Genomic DNA, 22,642 nt, shown 5'->3' on the forward strand with positions numbered 1-22,642 from the left:
GCCCCAAGGAGGCTTTACAAACCTTTATTACCACCGATTTTCCCATAGAACAGAGATCTTGCTTTGGGGTAAGGCGCTACCGTGTTCCTTCACTAAAACTAGATGTAGACAGACAAGAGGGATCAAAAGGGCAGGGGTCTGGGCACGCAGGGACGTTTTAGTGGCAAACCGAGAAGGCCAGGCCATGACCCCAGACCCTGCTGGTGTGCCACAGCCGTGCAACCCGTGGGCACGGAGCCCGGGCCAACGCGAGCTGCGAGGGGGTGGGCTGGGCTGGCAGTGATGGGGCTCTCCACTCAACCAGACGAGCAGGGCAGCGGCTGTGTCCAGAGGGCCGTGTGCACCTGCCGGGGCGGCTTTGGAGCTGCTCCAGGCTGCAGGACCCCACCCCGCGAGCACGGCGCCCTGTCTGCTCGTGGCGTGTGTGCGAGTGTGGACGGGGGCCCGTCGAGGCCTGATGCCACCACGACCCCAGAGAGCGCCGCAGGGCGGCTTCGGGGCTCCCTCTCCGTGCCCCCCTCTCCGTGCCCTCGTTTCCTCTACTGCCAGGAGTTTTCTGGAAATGCCCCAACCTTCACGGGGGGGGGGGGGGAGCTGGGTGGGGGGTCCCTAAGAAGATAGCCCACCCATCCTTTACCCACTTTCTCTGAGTGTCCCTGGGCGTGCATGTCTGAAAACTGCCTTTTCAAACCAAATGCCAGAACGGGCGTTTAGCATCCCCCTCGGGAGAAAAGTTTCATTTCTGTGCCCCCTCCCCGTGGCTCAGCCTGTGGTGTCAGCTCTGCCTGATGGAAGCCAGCGCCAGGAGGAAGGGGCGGGGAGAACGGCGCCTCGGGAAGATAATTGACTTCAGAAATGCTATCTCTGATATGGAGGAAGAAAACAACCGAAAATATGTTATTTTACAACCTTGATACTCCTGACCTCATTGAAAATAAATATACACAACCCGACAGGCTCGCAGGTAGGGCTGGGGAGGGCCGAGCGCGTGGTGCGCGCGCCCTCTAGTGGCCAGTGGGAGGAGTGCGCGTCCCTCATTCTCTCTCCCAGGAAAGCAGGCAAGTAGCTACTAAGAGGGAGCAGTTCCTAAAAGTCTCCCTTCTCTACCCAAAACACTCTTGTCACCACTAGACCTGGCATTCTGGAAGCGCGAGGCAGGCATAGTAGGAAGACACTGTTTCCAAGAGCTTCGTCTGGCCTCCGCTGCGACTCACAGCTATGCATGCTCTCTGGTTCTCAGCTTTGTCAAAGGACAAACTTGAACTGGAAAATGCTTCCAATCCCTTCCAGCTGGGGCATTCTGTCACGTCTCCGCAGCCCTTGAGGAACTTGAGAGAGCTGGCAAGCCGCTGATATGGCTCTGGCAGGGGAACCCTTTGTAAGCGATGGCTTCTTGCCATTTAAACTTGTCCCGTGCTATTGTCTTTCTGCAACGGTGGTGCATCTTGTTCCCTCTCTGGGCACCGTCGTTCCTACTCAGCATTGCAAGGAGAGGGCCCTTGTCACCACCGAGCCTGATTCTTGCCTGGCTCCTTGTAACGATGCTTCTCTGGAACAGTCGGGACGGGAATTCTGGCAACTGGGTCCCAGAATTCACCCCATCACTGGACGCGCCCTCCCTGCAGGCTTGTGAGCCAAAGATGCTTTGAGCTCTGGCCAGACGCGGGGCTTGCAGTGGCATTTGCTTGTGTACGCCTCCCTTTCAGCTGAATTTGACACAGTCCCTTCCCTGCCAACACAGAAAGCTCCCTGTGGACCTGCTGTGTCCCAAAGCACCCTTTTCTACAGCAGCTCTTAAGGGTCTCTGCTTCTTTCCAGTGTTAAGCTGGTGGGAGACGCCTACAAACTGCCCCCTGCCTACCGCTCCCGGCCGGCCCTCCAGACCAGCACTTACTCCCGCTCTTGTGTAAGGCTAACAGAGTCGTTTAACTTTTCCGTGTAATCCCACGGGGTATTTCTGTTTAGCAAGGCAGCAATTTCAGTCAGCTCCACTGTTTTATTAAGTGTATAAACAGCAGAATAGCTCATCTGCTGGCCAGTTTGTCGACTGCTCGGCTGGCTCTGTCCCAATTCATCATGGGTTGTTTTCCCAACACGTTTTTAAATTCTTATTACTGACTATGATATGATTCCACTGATGTCATGATTATAATTAATGTGTTTCTAACATACCCTGTAATACAGACTCGGCCTTTGCCAAATGCATCTCGAGAACCTTTCTGGAATGGCAGCTACTGGAATAAACAAGTAGTACTTGTTGAGGGCCTACTACGCGCCACACGCCTTTATCTTTATCTCTGCTACTTCTCCGTATGGTCCGGGAGGGGAAAGAGTATTATCGCATTTTAACAGGGGAGCGCCGGGGCCTGAGTGGCTGACCCTAGTTCCCACAGCTACCGATTCCTGGGGGAGGTAAAACCCACACCCAGCCCGTCTCCAGAGCGGGTGTTTCTTGTAAAACCCTGCACCCCGAGTCCCGACTCCGTGTGAGATACTCCGGGGGACTTGATTCAGAGGGGAGCCCACCGGCCTGCACGTTGGCTGCCGCGTGAAATGCCCTCTCATTTTAGGGTGACTCGGAATGTGGAGTGCAGTGTTTTTATCTGCGTCCCCTGAGACAGAACGGTCCTGTGCGTGGGCCCTGCAGACGGCTTCCAGGGGGACGCGAGGCCTTTCAGCACTTGGATCTTCAGCACTTTTAATCGTTAGGGGTCAACAGAGGATGGTGGCTGAGTGGCTTGAGCTCTTGGAAACCTAACTGGGCTGCCTAAGCGTTGTCATTTCACAAAATACAGACGTGAGGACTGTGGACTTGAACCCTTGGGTATCTCTTCTGGAGAACCTTTTTTTCCCCCAGGGACGTCCCATGCAGGAGGTGGGAGCTCAACCGCTTAAGCGACATCTGCTCTCTGTAATTAAAATTTTAAAGATGGGTCTTCAGACACAGCTAGATATTGGAGAGAAAGATTTGCTCAGGAATTCTGCCTGGTAAAATGTTCTTGATTTTCTGTAAAATTCCAAACCTTCGCAAGAGTAGCCAGAATAGCACCTTGAACAGCTGTAGACCTGTCACCTAGATTTACCAAATGTCCCATCGCACGTCTCCTAGAAACAAGGATGTGGGCTACACACCCACAATCTAGTTCTCAAATTCAGGAAACTGAACTCTGAAGGAATGCTACCATCTAATGTACAGGCTCTGTTCAAGCCTCCCCAGTTGTCCCAGGAATGTCCTTTTCCGCACGTCCCTTGACCCACGGCCCAGCCACTTCGCTGCATCCCATTGACGCGAGTCCTTAGACTTCTTTCATCTCAGCGTTTGCTTAACCTCTGCCTCTCTTCACACTCATATCTTTGAAGACAACAGACAGATTGTTGGGGGATGCCAGCTCCTTTTCAAAAGTTGCTCAAACCACCAGCAGATATTTCCATTTCTGGCACATAATACATGTCTGGTAAATATTGGCTCAATGGAAGGAAATCTGTGACTTCTAGCTGGTGGGCCACAGCCCACAGGGCTGAACTGCTGCCTCGCTGGAATAGCTTCCATCAGGGCAGCGAGGACCAGGGCGGGGCTGCCCGAGGCTTGGACTCCGTCCTGCCACTTCCCGGGGTTTGAATTTGAGCAAGTCGCTCGCCTCCTGTGAGCCGTGGTTTCCACATCTGTACAATGATGAGCCTGACACCATTAATGCCGGTTCACGCGGCAGTGAAGAGAATTAACTGGCACAGTATCCGTGAAAGTGTGTAGCGATTACAGCAAAGGGCTAGAGCAGGGTAATATAATAATAGTAGTAGTTACTAACATACCCTCGAAGAAGCCTGAAGCAAGGTCATTTAAAAAAAAAAAATCACCATGGGGTGAGAAAGTGCACCTGCCTGGGCAGGACTGCTGGGTATGGGGCTGTGTGGGGCCCTCCAGGTCTTTTTCAGGGTGTCAGGGGCACCCCCTCTGGGTGGCCGTGTCCAAAGGCCCCAGCTGGGGCCTCAGCCAGGGTTGACTGGGAGCTCCTTGAGTCACCTGTTTGCTGGGAGAAGCCGGAAGACTTGTAACAGCCCTGAAAGAAGTCTTTCTATTCCCTACGTTAAGATCATGAGGAGACGGTTTCAGAGAGATTGTGTCACCTGCTCAAGGTCACACGGTTGGGAAGTGGCAGCAAAATGCCAGCGCCCCTGCAGAGGGAGGCGTGGCGGTGAGACACCTCGGGCGGGCCCGGGGGCTCACCCCGCTGGGCCAGGAGCTCTGGGAGCGCGGGAGCTAGTCAGCAGGCCTTACTTACAAATAACCGAGTTTACGGGAATTTGTAAATTATTAACTCTCCTCGAGCAGAGCCCTCTTCTTTCATTGGTATGCAGATGTATGCTAATGAGTTCTGGCCTTGTACAGCACTTGATGACCTTCTGCACTTCATTTACTTAGAAACTAGTGAAGTGGTGAGAGTGGAGAGGACTCCCTGGAAATCGAGGCGCCCTGCCGCCCCCAGGACCCCTGGCTACAAGCTCCCGCCTCCCTTTCCCAGCCCGGGGGCCCAAGCAGTGTCAGGGGAAGACGACGCAGGCACAGGCGCCTACCAGCTGTCCCGGGGCCAGTTTCAACAGGATCCCTCTACGCAGACGTTGCTTTTAGACGTCAGACACGGACACACGGCAGCACCGTCGCCCGACTGACCTCTGAGGAGGGGCAGGGCAGCCCCCTGGCTCTGGGCGCCTTTGAAAGGAAGTGGCCGGCACAGAATTCTGTGCCCTGTATGTCCGTCTCTAGGTCAGCCCGGACGTGAGGGAAACACTTTGGCTTTACAAGCCGAGGTCTTCTGGGTCCAGTTTGACCAAGGCCCCGAAAGAGGGAGCCTTCTGAAAGGGATGCGCGGCCCCGCCCCTCCGCCACTGTCCTGGGGCCGCAGGTGCAGGAAGGGCTGCAGCGACCCCGGGCGTTCGGACATTCTCCCCCCTGTCAGAGCGCAGTGACTCTTCCATGACGCTGCGCTCTTTTCCCTTCTCTCTTTCGCTTGTTCCTTCCACGTCTTTCTTTGGAAAGAGCCCTTCCGTTTCCTGTTTTGTTTCCAGGCTGGGGGAGGCGCGGCTTGGGCTGTTTGCCTCCCGCACTGACCCCTCCCTCTCTGCTGCAGACCCTTCCTCCAGTCCAGGGCGTGGCAGGAGGCAGGTGGGGCTGGGGCTTGCCTGGGGCCAGTCCTGTTGCACCCGAGGAGGGAAGAGTGAATGCTGTGGAAGGGGCAGGTTAGTGCCCGAGGCTGCGCAGCCCAGCACAGCAGGCCACGTGGCAAAAAACAACCCACAGCGCTTCTCCCACAGACCTGGGGGCTGGGAGCCCCAGAACAAGGCGTTGGCAGGGCTGAGGTCCCTCTGAAACTTGCAGGAAGGATCGTTTCTTCTTGGTTTTCCTCGGCTTCCAGCAGCATCACTTCAATTCCGCCTCCACCGTCACGTGGTGCTCTCTATCACTGTGTCCAAATTTCCTCTCCTTCTAAGGACACCAGTCACGTAGGGCTAAGGCTCACCCTCAGCCAGTTTGGTCCCATTTTAACTAATCACATATTCAAAATTCCTATTTCCAAATTTCCTATTCCAGGGGTTAGCACTTGCGCATGTCTTTGGGGGGACTCAATTCAACCTATATAGCATACCCGTGACCAATACCTCTAGATGTTTCTGTCTCTCACTCACAATATCCTCTAACATCCTTTTATCATACTGATTATGACTATCATGCTACATAATTGCTTTCAGAACATAACTTCTTTTAAAAGATTCCATTTTGAGGGAAAGCGCTGCAGGGGAGCAGCCATTCTCCTTGGCCACCCTGTCCATGCCTACATATGGGCAGCCCATAGCTAACTCCATGCTCTGCTCACAAATGCAAGTTACCCCCATTTCATCCAAATCCTGGTAGCTCCAACGGGAAGTGCTTGCTCTGAGCTGCTCTTCATCCATCGCCTCTTGTCCAGATGGCGCCACATGCTCAAAGTCAGAGGAGTAAGGTTTTTGCATGACAGGAAACCTGAGCCATGGAATGGAGAGCAGTGTCTACAATAGACTCATCCAAACTCTAGGTCAAAGAGAGAAAACACAGCAAATAGTTTCATCTTGCCTACCAATTTCAATCCATTTTAATGGCTTCCTGGGAGACAGTAGGTGAAGAAGCCTTCTGAAGCCAGGTTTGGGCTCAACAAGAAAGAAGGCTGCAGTTAATTGATAATTCCTACCATGGCTATGGACAGGGGGGTGCTAGTATTTTGCCATCCTTATTTTGGATGGTGTTTTCACCAGGAGCTGAGGTCCATGCCTGTGATTATGCTATTTCTTCTGCTCTTTGAGTGCAATTCTTTCCATTTCCTTTTGGCAAATTATGGGGCAACTCATTTCCCCTAATAAGGCAGTAAGCAAAGTTGTAAAAATGTTACAGCTTCAGCATCACCTGACAACTTCTGAGAACTGCAAATCCTCAGGTCTCATCACAAATATGAGATTCAGAAAACCTGGGAGGAGGGCCCAGGAATCTGTATTCCAGCAGCCCTCCGGGTCATCCTGGTGCAGATTGATGTTTGAGAGCCACCGTGCTCAGAATAGAAGAGTGAGAGACGTGGGAGTTGAAATGGAAAAGACTAGCACCCATTTTTTACTAACTCCATTTTTTTTTAAACAAAGTCATAGAGAGGTGAATCTACTATTTTAGGATTCTCTGGGTAAAGCGGCTTGAGGAGGACCTATATTTTATAGCAATATTCAGTGGCAGATTTTATCGAGCTTCAATAAATCCCTCCCGGACCGGGGAGGATGAAGCTCTCTGGGCGACGGCACAGCGTGAACCCAGACAGAGGCATCCCTGGAGCGCTTGACCCTCCATTCCTCTCTGGTATTTATGTGGACGTCGCGGCCGTCATCTTACCTCCTCTTTCCTATGTCGAGTCTTACCAGCTAATGAAATCGGCATTTGAGATTTCTTTGAAATGCATCTGCAAAGATGCCAGCTTTCGGCTGCCGGAGGGAAAAGGGGCCGTCTGATGTCATGGGGTTGCGTGTGTGTGCGTTTCTACCTTGGGTGTTACAGCTAGAGAACCAAGGTCTATGGTAATGAAAAGCAGGTGGGCTGGGCTCAGCATCCTCCAGATCTCAGATGATACTTCTGGAAACAGCACACCTGGGGCCCCGACCTCAGGGCTGAGGGTAAAACCTGCACACCCATTCACACCTCCCACCCTGGCTTCCAAGGACAGCGGTGGGAAAGTAGTGGCCATCGCGTGAGCGGTGGAGGACCTGGGGTGAAATCCTGCCCTACTTCAGCAAGTCCCTCATCTCAGACACTCCCTCTGTCATCTACCGGTGGATGTGTTGTCATGGTATATATGGGCAGAGCCTCAGTTTTCTCACTGGAAAAATGGGGTGCTATCTGCCTCAAAGAGCGACCTGGAGAATAGCCTTAGACTTTAGTAGGTAAAGTGTTGGCTGCTGTTTACGTCACTTTGAGCAGGGCCCTGCCTCTAGGGTCTTCTGCAAGGACCTCCGAGGACGAACTCAGAAATGCCTTCCCCTGCGTGCTCCTGCTTTCTTACCTCCATCAGGGCAGAGTCAGAAGGCTCAGGGTGGTTGGGTTCCTTTCGCATTAACCCAGTTGTAGAAACCGGCCACCAGGAGGGAGCACACGGGGTTTGCTGCCAGAGAGGCTCAGAACGGTGCCCCCTGGTGGGAACCGGGGGTTCTGCAGGCCCGAAAGCACGGCCAAGTGCCCAGAGGAGGGGAAAGCTTGGCCCTCGCTCAGCCCTGGGGCCCGACGCCGAGTGGGCAGGACATCAGGTCCTCTCCTCCTCGCTGCGCGCCGAGGCCGCCTGTGCTCCCATCTGCTTCAGGACCTGCAACTGAAAAACCCCTTCGCCCTCTCATAGCGCTACCTGAAATCCGCTACCTCTCCCACCCAAAGTGTGCCCTTGGGCTCTCTAGTCTCCTCTTCTGATTTTGGGTCTCCCTGCAGGCTCCTGGCAGCCCAAGAGAGCAGGCAGAGCCATTCGCGTGGAAGGAGTCTGTGCTCACAGCTGGCCCGTGCCTTCGACCTGTCAGCCGGGCATGCGATGGAAAGTGGGATACGCTGAAATGGCACGAACGTGTCCCCGAGGCCAGCGCCATCTCTCCAAGCGTCCCCACGCCCCACGCGACACACGTGTGCACAAGCACGCCTTTAGGGGGGCGGGCCCATGGGGCGTTCTAGATGAGTCTGCTCATGTAAACAACACCCCACACGTATCCGCAAAGCTGTTCCCTCATTAGTAGTGAATCTGGCCTCTCGAGTGCAGCTGCCCTTCCTTCCTGGGAAGCTTACCCAGAAGGTCCACAGGTTTTATTCCTAATCAAAAGGACAGCACAGGCCAGGGGCCGAGAATGGGCTCATCAGGTGAGGCACTTCAACAGGTCAGTCACATGCTCGAGGTGAAAATGAGTAAGGAGCACAAAGGGGGAGAAAGTACCTCCACGTGGCATGTGGAGTGGGTTTAATAGGCTTCTTGCGCAGCTGCAGAAGAGTCAGAGGCTCACCTTGTCAAGGTGTTCCTGGCTCACCTGTGCTGGGGCTGGTGGGAACAAGAATCAGCACACAGCATTATCATCATTGAAGAAAAAGGCATGGCCAACTCTCCACGGAGGTGGATTATCCCCTCACTGGCCGGTGCTGTACAGACTTTCAGGGGCCGTGAGGTGGTAGCCACAGGGCAGGAAGCTGGAAATTTGGGAGACAGGTCCTCCAGGTGGGGAACCCCTGGCTTCTTCATTACATGGAACTGGTATTTTCTCGGGCTGGCTCTGTCCCTCATTCCTCCCAACCCCAGGGCCATGTTGGTTGTAAGGCAGGACTTCCTGCGAGGGTGGGGTACAGAGGGAAGAAGAGGCATCAAGGGGAGGGCAGGTGATGGTGAGAGGTTCTCATGATTGCCACAGAATTGCCTGTGCTTTCAAGTTCAACAGAAATGGGCTCTAGTTATAACTCTGCTACTTGCCAGTGGTATGATACAGTAGCCACGTTAACTTAACATTGCTAAACATCATGCTTTCCATTGGTTTCATTGGGATACCATTTACCTCTTAATTCCATTGTTAGAATTAAGTGAGGAGTTAGGGTCCTGTTACATGCACATAGCAATGGGATGACTGATGATGGCGACTCCTGCGGGCTCCACCCAGCTTTGTAGGGTGGTCCAGGAAAGAATGGCTGGTTGACCGTTGATGTACCTGGCATCGCACAGCATGATTCCTGGGCAAATGTGGCTTGCTCTTGGTGCTTTTCCCAGCTTGCTGAGCCCTCCTGGGCCACCTCTTCCTTAACTTCCTTTGAGAAGTTGGTAGCATTCTCTTTCTCATGCTGCCCAGCCCTGGGACACCCCTTGCAGGAAGTTGAGAGGGAGAAGAGAGGATGGGGTAGGAGCATCACTTCCATTCACAAGGGTCCAGTTCCCCTGGACTCCGGCAAGCACACTGGCTATCTTCATGCTGGGTGTCCACTCCTCAGTTTGCTTAACTGTTGGGCCCATGGGTGGGCATTTGGGGCTTGCCAGGCCTCAAGTGGGGAGCTCCGTTGCCTTCCTGTGTTATGCCCCCCACCTGCCTCCTCTCGCTCATGCCCATTGAAAGTCCCTTCCCAAGAGCCTCCTAATCCACACTTTCCCACATCCGAAAAGACCTGGAGGAATCTGGAGGCAGCACCTCAGCCCAGGTGAAAACCTGTGAGCTACACAAGCCATGCCATCTCTTTGGGACACAGCCCCCGGCTGTGTAGAACAGTGTGGCTCCGTCTCTACCTTTGGCTGCAGCGATGAGCCCGATTTGAACGTGGGAAAGAGGAGCAGGGGGTGTGGGTGATGTGAAACTCCAGCAGGAGCTTCAGAAGGTCACTGAGCTCCCAGTAAGGGCAGATGAGATGGCTTTCTTCTGCTAAATGGTGGCTTAGAGACAAGAAGAAAGATGCTATATAGCTACAAGTGCCAGATCTAAGACTTAAATGCAACCCAAGAGTGAGTTTTCAGAAAATTGTAGGATGGGGGGGTTAGCTTTCCTTGGGTACCATACATAGGCATCTCATTTAATTTTTACCATATCTTTGGGAGAGGATTCAAGATGGCCATTTCGGAGATGAGGAAACATTAACCCTGAAACTGAGTAACTTGGCAAGATTGCTCAACTTGGTAATTAGTGAGGCCCACACAACCACAGTTCTGCTTAAGCAGGGGTGCTCAGAAGCTCTCCATCCAATATCTGTGGGAGACATCTGGGCATTGAATGCAGAGTTTGACTGAAAGCTTTAGACAGCCCACATTTTCCAAGACTAGCCACATTTCAATGTTTGCACTGTGGCCAGTTGCTATGTGTCTGATCTCATCTCTTGCCATCCTCCCCTTATTCACTCCACTGCAATTATGTGGATCTCCTTCCTCTTCCTCTAACATGGCACTGCCTCAGGACCTTTGCACTTGCTATTATTCTGCTTGCAATGCTCCATCCCTAAGGAAAGATTGGCTTGGTTCCTTGTGCTTTCAGCTCTTTCATCAAATGACACCTTACCAGAGATGCTTCCATAGTCACCACATCCCCTTACCTTGGATTAATATTTTTCTTAACATTTTTGACACCTGCCATTTTATATGCATATTCTCCTGATATGTCTATTTTCAACTGCTGTCCCTAGAATTAAAGTAAGTTCAGGGACATTGTTTGTTCCCTGCTTCATCCAGAGTGTTTAGAACATTGGCATAAAGGAGGCACCCGAGCTATACGTTTCAGAATCTAATTGTGACAACGAGAAGAGACCGTCCAACGCAGACCTTGTGATGTGGCCCATGCGACAAGCAGCACGCGTGGCTCTGGGTAGCAGAGACCTGTTCCTTGTTCCTCAGGATTATTCCATGGACAGGAGGGGGAGGACGCACACAAGGTGATAGTAACTGTGGACCAGTCAGAGCCCCCCAGAAGGGGAAAGCCCCGGGCCTGAGGGTGGGTGAGCCGGGCAGCCTCCCCGCAGGGGCTGGGAGCACTGCAGACTGCAGACTCGTCGGGGATTATCCCACACCGAGATCCTCTCCTGCACCTCAGGAGGCTGGGGGCGGGGCACGTGCCGTCTGCTGGAAATGTTCATTTATAATCAATGATAACCGGACCTGACGTGCCAGGGCACACAAGTGGGGGGTCTCGGCCGCCGTGAGATAGCCCTGGGGAGGCTGCTCTGATGGCCGCGGGCGTGACGGGCAGAGGCAGGTGTGGACACAGTGGCTGTGGGCGTGACGGGCAGAGGCAGGTGTGGACACAGTGGCTGCGGGCGTGAGGGGCAGAGGCAGGTGTGGACACAGTGGCTGTGGGCGTGGCGGGCAGAGGCAGGTGTGGACACAGTGGCTGCGGGCGTGACGGGCAGAGGCAGGTGTGGACACAGTGGCTGCGGGCGTGACGGGCAGAGGCAGGTGTGGACACAGTGGCTGTGGGCGTGACGGGCAGAGGCCGGGGGCAGGTGTGGACACAGTGGCTGCGGGCGTGACGGGCAGAGGCAGGTGTGGACACAGTGGCTGTGGGCGTGACGGGCAGAGGCCGGGGGCAGGTGTGGACACAGTGGCTGTGGGCGTGACGGGCAGAGGCAGGTGTGGACACAGTGGCTGTGGGCGTGACGGGCAGAGGCCGGGGGCAGGTGTGGACACGGGGCCACCACAGCCTGAACTGCCGGGCCTGGACGGGCAGCCGAGCCCGGCCGTGACCTGGGGACACCCCGCGTGCAGGGCTTGATTCCGCGGGCGTGGAGCCCCTCCCCACGTGCCCGCTGCCTCCTGGGGCCAGCTCCCACACCGTCTGTAAAAGAAGAAACGTCACTAACCCTGTGTCTGAGGGGCGGGGCAAGGCATAGCACCTGCGTGAGGGCGAGGAGCTCGACCACTGGGGGGCCACCCCGGGATGACAGGAGCCCTGGCTGCCCAGACACGGTGACGGGCCGAGTCCCGCCCCATCCCAGCCGTGCACAGGGAGCCCTCCGCCCCCAGACGCCTGCCCTTCCTCTGGAGTTTGCTCCTTTCAGCGGGGGCCTCAGGCCGGGGCCTGGGCACAGGTGCTCAGGCCCCTTGGGGGGTGCAGCGAGGGCAGACGTGGGCCTCCTGCGTGGCCACGAGCCGGGGTGTGGCAGGGCCGCAGCCCCAGCACCCTCGCGGGGCGGGTCACAGGGGCCGGCGCCCCGCAGCGTCTGTCCCACACCGCGGCGCAGCGAGCGGCCCCGCACGGCAGAGGCTCAGGGGTGACTGCGGCCCCAGGACCCCAGAGGCCTCTCGGCACCAGGGCGGGGGCAGGGGGGCCGAGGACCCTGCGGGGGGACAGACAGAGGCCGCGGCAGGAGGTGCCCTGAACGGGCAGGGAGGTTGGGGCGCCCGGCTGTTCCCCTCCGCGGGCTCCGCCCGTGTCGCCCCAGCCCCCAGACTCGCAGGCCCAGAAGGACCCTGAGCAAGAGAATCAAGTGGACGGATTCCTCAGAGAGTTTACAGGAGCGCCCGCTAAGGAGGAAGAGACCCTCCCGCGGACGAGACAGGGGGAAGCCTCCTCGGGGCCAGCGCCCAGGGACGTCAGAGCAAGTGAGAGTGAGAGAGGAGCGAGGGGAGGCGAGGGGGGAGAGGGGAGAGGGGAGGGGGGAGAGGGGAGAGGAGATGGGAGGGGGGACGGGGAGGGGGAGAGGGGAAAGGGGAGAGGAGAGGAGAGGAGGGAAAGGAGAGAGGAGAAGGGAGGGGGGAGGGAGGAAAGGGGAGGGGAGAGAGGAGAGGGGACGGGGAGGGGGAGAGGGGAAAGGGGAGGGGGAAGAGAGGAGAGGGGAGGGGGGAGGGGAGAGGGGAAAAGGGATGGGGAGAGGGGAGAGGTGAAGGTGAAAGGTAAGAGGTGAGAGGCGAGAGGTGAGAGGGAGAGAGGAAAAGTGAGAGGTAAGAGGTGTGAGTGAGTAAGAGATGTGAGGCAGGAGGAGGGAGGAGGGAGGTGAGAAGTGTGGGGTGACAGAAGAGTTGTGAGGTGAGAGGCTTAGGAGAGAGGTGTTAGGTGAAAGGTTAGAGGTGAGAGGAGGGAGGTGAGAGGTGCAAATTACAAGGTGTTACAGGTGTGAGGTTAGACACGACTGGTGAAGGGTGAAAGGAGGAGAGAGGTGTGAGGTGAAGTGAGAGGTGTGAGGTGTGAGTTAAGAGGCGTTAGGTGACAGGTGAGGTGAGAGGTGAGAAGGGAGAGGGCAGCGGTGTGGGACTGTGACTTGAGAGGTGAAGAAAGAGAAGTTGAGAGGTGAGATATAGAGTAGGGCAAGAAGTCTGATGTGTTTAGAGGCGTGAAGTGAGAGGTGTGACAGGCGAGAGGAGGGAGGTGAGGGGAGAGGTGTGAGGTCAGAGGGAAGAGGAGGGAGGGGAGGAGGGCGAGGAGGGAGGGGAGGAGGGCGGGGAGGGGGCGAGGTGCGGGTCTCACTCTGCCCTGGGCGCACACACTCGCTGGGAAGCCCGCGGGGTGTAGTTCCGCCGGCGGCCACCGGAGGGCAGCGCTGCGCTCGGCGCCCTCGGCTCCTCGAGCAGGAGACCCCGGGGGGCTTCTGTGCACCGCTTTGCAAAGCCCGGGCCCGTGGGAGGAGGGCGAGGCGCCCGCAGCACTAGCTCTGATGCCAGCCTGCCGCTGGTGAATGGTGAAGCCCTTGCCAAATGCTTTCAGGTCACGCGACACTCCCATCCTTTCCCGTGGGGAGCCTGTGCGTGGGGCTGGGGGGAAGGCGGGTGGGGGCGCCTGCGGGCAGCTCCCTCTCGGGGTCTCTCCACAGCTGTTTCCAGCCGGACTCGGGGGTCTTTGCCGGCCCGGGCTGGAGCAGTGCCCGGCAGAGGGCAGGGCGCACTGCCCCCCGCTGGTCAGCACTGAATGCTCTCCTTCCGACTGCCGCCGCTTCCGCAGGTCGAGTGCCGGGAGAGGGCGCGCGGGTGCCAAGGCGCCCACGACCCCCGGGGTGCGTGCACCGACTGGGCAACCTGGCTGCAGACCCTGAGCCTCCTTCTGGAGCTCCGACAGTCCGGCTGTCAGGCGCAGATCACTGGGCGGATGCGGGCACCCCAGCGCGAGGGAGACGGGCTTGCTTGGGCTTCCTAGACCGCGCCGGGCACGGCAGGGCCCACTTCTTTCCAGAGTTCGGTGATTTTTCTCCAAAGCATGAGAGCTTTCAGGGTGCAAACCCTTCCTTTACAAATGCCGGTCAATAAATGGGATGCTGGTTGAGGGGGGTCCCGGGAAGCTCCTGGGCGGCCACGTGGCTCCTGGAGCCGGGCTTTTGGGCAGGGTGCAAGGCCTGCGGGCTCAGCGCGCAGCAGCGGCAAGAGCTGGGCCGCCCAGACAGCGACACGAGGTGGCAGAAGAGAGCCGCGCTGGCCTCCCGCAGGCCCGAACCTCAGGCGCCGAGCTGGCTCGGGAGGGGCTGGGGGGAGCCGTGTCCACGCCGGGGCGAGCGGATTTACGCCCCTCCAGCCAGTGCGGGCCGTAGCTCTTTTCTTTAATTCCAAGGCCAGCTCCGTCCTGGGCAGGATCTGTGAGGTGATCTTGGGGAACTCAGCCTTCCCCAGGTGTTGCTTTCGCCCCATCCCTGGATGCGCTCGTTCCCTGGAGGATTTGCTGAGCGCGGGTGGAGAGAAGGCCCACCAGGTGGGGTCGTCCTTGCCTGCGGCGCCCCCCAGGCAAGGACCAGGCTTGGGCAAGGCCTCGGGCGAGCCCCTTGGGAGGGGGCCTCGGCCCTTACGGCTTCCCTCTGTCCCTCTTCCTTCCTCCACTCCCGTCCGGGCAGCGGCAGGCGGCAGCGTCGCCAAGGCGCAGGGGCTCAGCCGCGTGCGTTCTGCGGAGCCTCGGTTTTGAAACCGGTGCCTGCAGGCCCGTGCTCAGCCTGCCAGCACACAGGCAGGTACCTGCATTCCACAGCCGCCCTGCCCTCCTTCCCTTCCCCACTTCCTGCTACAGAAGAAAGAATGAGAAAGAGACCAAGTGGGGAAAAGTAGGGAAATCATTCGAGGGACCAGCCACACACACACACTCTGGTTTTCCTTCAAATCACAAAATTCAAGGCAGAAAACTGCCGCCACCCTCAGCTCCTGGCACCGGGTGCGTCCTCTGTGCAGACGGTGTGCTGGGGACACACAACTACCTTTATCCCAGCTCCCCCGGGAAGTGGTGCCGCTGCTACCCCCTTTCTCAGATGGGGAAATGGAGGCACAGAGAGGGGATGTGCGCTCTGGTCGTGCCTCTAGTTTGGGCAGAGGCTGGCCTCGGGTCCAGCTATGCTGCTGATCTCTCCCTGGGACGCTGAAGGGGTAGCAACCAGGATTGACTAGAACTGACCAAAAGGCCTCAAACCTGGCACGATGGCCTAGTTCTGGGGGCTCCCCGTTGCCTTGAGATGAAGGAAGGCCCCTCTGCAGTTTCCCAGTGCTCCAGCGAGGAGCCGTGATGACACAGGGATGGATCCGGAACAGAGGCACAGACACAGCGGGGCAGGAGGACGGAGGCCAGCGGGGTGCAGGGATTCTGGGGTCACTCTCTTTCTGCCCTCTCCCTGGCTTCTCCTCTCCCTTTCCTCATTGGTCACGTTTGCACTGACAACTTCACAGAGCCTGGCCACATTTTACATCAACCCTTCCTGCTGGCGCCATGTCCAGACGTCCGCCACTGGGCACGGGCCCTGCCCACCCTGCAGCAAGACACGGCCGAGCGAGAGTCCCATCCACCAGCCGTGTGGGATCCAAGCCCCCTCTCGATTTAGAGGTGGAGTGGCCATAGCCATCCCAGGGTCCTCAGGATGGAGGAGTAAAATACGGATTAGAGTGGATTTACTGGTATTCTACTATGAAACTATTGTGACTCCAGCAAATTATATCACTGATGTGGAGACAGTGGCCATGGGAGTTGCTGAGGGCAGGGAGAGGGAAAAGGAGGTGTGATGTGGGGGCATTTTCGGGACTTGGAGTTGTCCTGAATGATATTGCAGGGACAGATGCAGGACATTATATGTCCTGCCATAACCCACTAAATGGACTGGGGGAGAGTGTAAACTACAGTGTAAACTATAATCCATGCGCTGCAGCAGTGCTCCAAAATGTATTCACCAAATGCAATGAATGTGCCACACTGATGAAAGAGGTTGTTGATGTGGGAGGAGTGGGGGGTGTGGGGAGTGGGGTATGTGGGAACCTCCTGTGTTTTTTTGATGTAACAATTTGTGTGATGTATGTATTTTTTTTAAATAAGTAAAAAATACATTAAAAAAAAAAAGTCAAGATGAGGAGTGGCGGCGACTCGGCAGCACACCGTTATTTGGCGTGCGGAGCAGGCGGAGCCGCGCACTCCAGTGCCTGCAGGGACGCGGCAGGTGCACAGGGCCCAGCAGACATCGCCACTGCCTTGTGCCGGTCAGCGTCACCGAGCGGCATAAGCTAAAGTCTCTGAGCAGAGAGCGCTGCTTGGCGCCAACCAGAGAGCCGGGTGTGGGTGCTCAGCGGGGCGCGGCCTCAGCTCAAAGAGCTGTGGTTTCTCCTAGGGCTTGGGGACAGTGAATGGGCCCGAGCAAGCCCTGGCTGTAGCGGGAGGCAGGGCGGGGGCTCTGGGGCACCCCCACCATCAGGGCTCAGCACCAGAAGCTGCAGGGGGAGAGGCTCCTTCCCAAGTGGGTGTTCCGGAGGATCCTATTTTACAAACTAAATACAAAATTTAAACGATGGAGCCAATAAATGAGCCACCAAATTGAGGGGGGCACGACTGCCCCCTCCCACCATGCTAAACAGTCAATTGGCATCGAAGCAAAACAATAGGCATTGTCCTCAATACCTTTTCTCCCAGAGCAGATAAACGTAGCCCTGGGATGAGCACAACTTTTTAAAAAGTTGCACAGGGAGGGTTTGCATTGGGGTGCAGACCCAGGCTTGGCCGGGGCCCCATCTGGAGGGAACGCTGGGGGCACAGCTGTCTGGGACCCGCTCGTCTGATGGGCGCTGAGCTCTGGTCTTGCTTTCTGGGCGCCCCGGGCCTCAGCTGCCGGGAGTCCACAGAACCTCTGCAGGTGAACGGAGGGCAGGTGCTGGGGCGAAGGGAGCAGAGGAGCCGGCGCTGCCTCCAGCCCCTCCTCCAAAGGTTGGGGGCTGCTACCTGCAGGGGGCCCGCTGTCCTGGGCAATTGTCAGGATGCTCCTCCACCTCTGTCCATGGCCAGGCCTGGGGGTGGGGGTCCCAGAAAGAGGAGGGAAGGAAGAAGGGAACGAGCGCCCTTGGGGACACAGCCGGTCAGACAGCCCTTCAAGGGACTGTATGATGAAGGGCCAAGGGGAAGTGGACAGCGTCTTCCGTCCCACCCAGGCAGGCGGCAGCGGTGGGAGATGGCGCCCTGGGGAAGGGAGCTTCTGCCAGCAAGGCCTGGCCCAAAGGGACAGGGAGGAGCTGAGCCCTTCACTGCGCCTTCCCGGGCCTTCTCCCGTGCTCTCCCTCCCAGCTCTCCCCTCTCCACCCACCAGACGTTTCTCTCTTTCCAGAGAACTGCCCACAAGGGGCTCTTGCCCCCCAGGCTTCCCCCGGCCTGCGCGGGTCCCCACCAGCCCTGCCTTCTCCTCTCAAGAGCCATTCTCCTCTGGTCTGTGACCTTTGTAAGCTGAAGGCGAGGCCGCACCCCAAGCCGCCCCGGGGTAGAAGGAGGCCAGAGCCCTGCTCTCCCGCCCGATCCCTCATTCCATCCGAGCCAGCTCGGGTCGATGGGGGAGCTAGGGCAGAGCTTCCAAGCAGAGATCTGGCGGCCTCTTCTCCTGTGGCAGGTACCCGAGGCGTTCCCTTCACGTGGGAGCTTAGTGGGTCTGTCTCCTCCAAGGTCGGCTGCTCTCCTGCCTCGACCTCCCCGGGACGGTGGAGTGTTCTATCCCCTCTCCTCTGAGAGCCTCCCCCGTCCGCCTTCATTTCTCCCTCTCTCCTAATGTAAATGTCACCCCGATGGCGCTGGAAGAAAAGGCATTCAGGATAAAAACCACGGTTCCCAGCGGCTGAGACCCCTGCTCAGAGTTTCAGGGCGCAAAGACCATCCTAAGTTCATGCCCAGTTGCTCTCGGGGAAGCTTGTCAGGGGGTTAATTAGTCTTGGCTGAGATGAATAAAGCCGTGGAAGTGGGGCGGGGGTGACACTCGCCGAGCTCTGACCACGTGTTGGGAGTTTCCAAATGCTGTCTTCCTCATTACTTAAAAAAAAAGAGAAAAAAAAAAAACCCTATTGCACCAGGCAGATATCGTGAACTCTTCTTAAATAATGACACTGAAGAGCAAGATGATGGCGTCCACGCAGCTGATGACCGATGGCACTGAGGCGACAGCCGTGGTGTTCGGCCAAGGAGACAGATGAAGTGCCACCCGCCTGCCACCTGGGGGTGAGGTGTGGGGGCCGTGGCTGGGGGGCATCACGCACAAACCCCAAAGGAACACGGAATGCTGACGCTTCTGCTGTTTTTACAACCTCAGGACTCCCTTCCCCTCCAGTCGGGGCCTGGCGATCCGCCCCCCGCCCCCCAGGATTAGCCCCCCAGCTGGGACAGCCGCCCCCTCCATGCACTCCTCTTTAAAACAGAACTGACTCCTCTTTAACACAGAGCGGCAGAGGGAAGAGAAGTTCAGGGAGACTGCTTCTGTTGTGGCAGCTGGGCCAAAAAATGGGGACATGGGGCCACTTCCTCAGCCAAGGCTTGATGTGGCATCAAGGCAGGAAGTGCCCTCCTGAGTGTCATAAAGGACGTCAGCTAAATGCAAAGAATCAGGCAGGAGCCGCCCGCATTTCACTCTGGCTCCTGCGGGGTTAAAGACCCTGAGAGTGAAATCACAGGACAAGAAGGGGTTACTCAGGAAACTTGATTAAGGTTTAGTGATTCCAGGAAGAATCAAAGGGACAAATGCCACTGAGCACTCAAGGGTTAGTTTTCAATACTTCAGCCAAGAAATAGCATGGCAGGTCATTAAATGAATTTAGTTGGGATTCTGGGTTTTTATATTGTGGCTAATTAATCTATGTAAGTATTTATAATGGTAATGGCAGGGAGACAGTCAGCCAAGGCAGATCATTATAAGGCAAAGTCAGGTGGTGCAGCCAGCAGGGCTGGGAGGTTTGTGGGCAAGGCTGGGGCTGGGGGCTTCGCCTGGCAGGGGATACAGTGTGGGCGGAGAGTGTGGCGGTCAAGGCACGGGGGGACGGCAGGGAATGGTGGGCGATCTCGGCGCTTGGGGGTCGACAGCCCAGGTTGGGGTGACGGCAAGTAGGACAAAGCCTTGCCCTGGAGATTGCTCTCCTACTTCGGAGCCGTTCTGTCTCCTTGAGGGATGGGGAAAAAATCTCCCACTGAAAAATGTCACCTTCCACCTGACACTGAAGCCAGAGCATTTACAAATCTGCCTGTCACCACGACAGCCTGACAGATAGCAACCTTAGCCGGGACTGAGTTAAATCGCCACTATAAGTCTTGCAAAAAGTTTTGGCTCTTAAGATTTTTATCATTGAGACAAGTAAAGGAATGGGGGACACTGCTCCAGACCAGGAAACGGAGCCTCTGCCTGCCTTCCCAGGGACCCAGGCAGCTGCAGGATTATCTATTACCTGAGCGGGAGGTGACAGGGGAAAATTACCCAGCACCAGCCCCATCTGTTGCTGAGTGCCGCTTATTTCACCTTCACTAATTCACTTGGTTTGTCATTTTTCCTTTGTCTCCGTGTCACCCGCCCAAACCTACCATATATATGTCCTGGTGCACCCAGCCCCAGCTTGGGCATTGCAGCTACAGAAACAAAGCCTCTGCTATCTCCTCAATGAACTGCAGTCACTCTTGAGTCTCTCTGCCTCCTCTCCTCCTTGTCATTTCCTCCATAATTGATTAGGAACCGGAGGCAAGAGAGGAGAAGCCGTGATTGCTTTTACAGCCCGGGTCTGCAGGCAGAGGCACTGCTGTGCCTGGCGTGGTCTCCAGGGACCTCCTCTGGCAGGAGGAGGGTGGCAGAATTTTATTAGTAAGGATGCAAACTGTTTCCAAGGAAGAGCACTGGGATCGGGTCACAAAACCTGGGCTCCAGCCCAGTTGATTCTTGAATCCTTGGCTGTCATCTCTCTCCCAACTTCAAATTTCGCGTCAGTAATACACGCTTGATGCCTGCTCTCCCCCTGCCTGCCAGAATCGTGGGCAAGATTAAATATTATAAGAGAGTATCCATGGTTGGGGGTGAGTGTTGCTGGGGGGGGAGTAGCGGGGTGGGGGTGGCGGGGTTGAATGGGACCTCGTATTTTTTTTTTTAATGTAATATTTTTACAAAATCAATTAAAAAAAAAAATAAGAGAGTATCCATGGAATTTCGCCAAATAATGTAGAGGCTCTTAAAGGAGAACGTGAATAAAGCACTTAAACCCAGTGCCTTGCATATGATAACGATTTGAAAACTATCATAGTTAGTAGTACACAAATGTAAGTAATCGTGATGGTTTTCTGCACTTGTAGCATCTGCCGTTCCTCTGGCAACCAAACTAGGGGTAGTTTGGCATTCAACATTTATGGAACAAGTCTTGTGTTCTGGACACTGTATTCTGCCCTAAAACTAGAGAATGTTTTTTTTAAAGGTAAACAAAAATTATTGTTCCTCAGTCAAGAAACCCAGAGTGCAGTAAGCAGACCAATTATTGTGTTAAGAACAGGGGCTCGGGTCTACTCCTGGCTTGGATTGGGAAGCGGGGGTGAAAGAAGGAGAGATGGAAGAAGGAGGGCAGTGGAAGCGAAGGAGCAGTAGGATTTGATCTGTCTGGAAGGTGACCGTGACTCGGATGGGAAGTTAATGGACAGCAAAGGTCAGCTAGGTTGGTCATGTGGAAATCTGGGACCTACCTGATGTGGGGTGGGATAAGAAAGCAAACATTCCACTAGAGCCCCTCAAAGCAGGTGCTTTCTTTCCAGAGGGTGATCTGGGTAGAAGCTGGCACCCTAAAAGGGAAGGCCCAAGCAGAGGGTCAGGGTCGTGCAGGTGCCAGGAGATTGCAGGCTGCTGTGAGCAGAGGACAGTGTCAGAGGGCTGAGGAGCAGAAGGGGACTCTGGCTCCAGGGAGTCACTGGGAGAGCCAGGTCTGCCAAATGAAATACCTGTTTTCACTGAAAAAATGTTATGATTTCTGTGGCCCCAATAAGGTGTAATAGTTGGTTATAGTTTACCTACCACATTCTGATTGCCCATCACCCTAAGATGAAGTTAAGGATTGGTCTGACTTATCCCAGAAAGGCTTCCTGAAAAAATGACTTGAATCTCTGGTTATAACAACAAACCTTCATATCTCTCTGTGTTTTCATATCCTTTATCTCTTTGAATCCTTAAAGCATCTTAACGGGTATATATTCACATTTTGCAAAGGTGATTCAGAGAAGTTAAATGATTTGCCAGGGAATAGGGTAGTTGGGTTTTTGACTCAGAACGACTCTTTCTATAATACTCTATCTCACCAACTCCTTTCTGTTGTCCTTTGTGTAGGGTGCTTTTCTATTTCATAGTTGGCAAATCTATTGAAAGTGAGTGTCTCCAGGAAGTCACTGAATACCAGCAGTTTGGGCTGGAGAACACAAAACATTTGAACATTTACTGAGGCCCAGATGCTTTACGTGGATGTTGTCCATTTTCTCCTCAGATCAACTGCATGGGTAGGAATTTGATACCCATTTTCAAGAGAGGAAACTGAGGCTCAGTGAGTTTCAACTTCCTGGGTCAACACTGCTAAAAGCTGGAGGAGCCAGGACTCAAACCTAGGTCTGTGGAACAGGATAACTTGGCATTTCCCGTGCCTGAAATTGACAAGAGTTAGAATCTGTGTGTCCACTTCGTGAGGGCAATGAATTTCTTGGAGGAAGATGGCATTTGTGATCCAGAAAGATGCAAACCTGATGAACGTTCCAATAGACTAATTTCCCAACAAAAAGTGCTGTTGATGCATTACTCCTGGAATAATTCCGTAGAAGCCCAGCCCTCACCCAAAGCCAAAGAGAGAACTGGATACCGGGGTAGAGGTAGGGAACAGAGCCTAATTCAATTTGGACCCAAAATAGCTGATACTTTCAGAGGATACAGACAAATCTCCTCAGTAGTATCTTGTGCCAGGATAATGTTGGGAACCCACTGTCCCTGTGAAGACTTGGAGAAGGTTGATTCCACATCCGAAGAGGGCCATGGATGGAGACCACTAAAATGGAGAAGTGGAGTGCAAGCACAGAAAATTGACACTGGTGTTGGGGTTGGATGAAACCTAGATGGTTTTATTTGGGAGACTTGGGGTTAATGTCTATCTGGGAGATGTGAGTGACACCTGTGGAATTACTAGCTAAGCTCTGAAGAGGAGAGCCCGCCAAGTTATATGAATCTTCTCTTTCCTCCACAAGCCCGAACCTCACAACATAATATCGTACCTTTATTCACATATGGATTAGGGATTCTTTACAGCATATCACTCTCTTATTGTCCTTGTTTTCTTTTCTAAAGAATTAGAGCCACAGCTAAGAGGCCCTTTTGCTATTACCCAACTACTCTTGCCATATTCTCATGTGATAAATGAGCATGGTAATATTCTCTTTATCCGATTGCTATGGGGATTTAAAGAAT

The 22,642-nt window shown here is 55.2% G+C and overlaps 1 protein-coding gene across 4 annotated transcripts in view; it reads left to right on the forward strand.

The window, feature by feature from the left end:
- Positions 1–22,642, forward strand: part of NTM (neurotrimin) — a 1,004,227-nt gene that overhangs the window by 288,498 nt on the left and 693,087 nt on the right. The gene's annotated exons all lie outside the window — the stretch shown is intronic.

The sequence above is a fragment of the Dasypus novemcinctus genome, chromosome 27, assembly GCF_030445035.2.
Source record: "Dasypus novemcinctus isolate mDasNov1 chromosome 27, mDasNov1.1.hap2, whole genome shotgun sequence".
NCBI classification, from domain to species: Eukaryota; Metazoa; Chordata; class Mammalia; order Cingulata; family Dasypodidae; genus Dasypus; species Dasypus novemcinctus.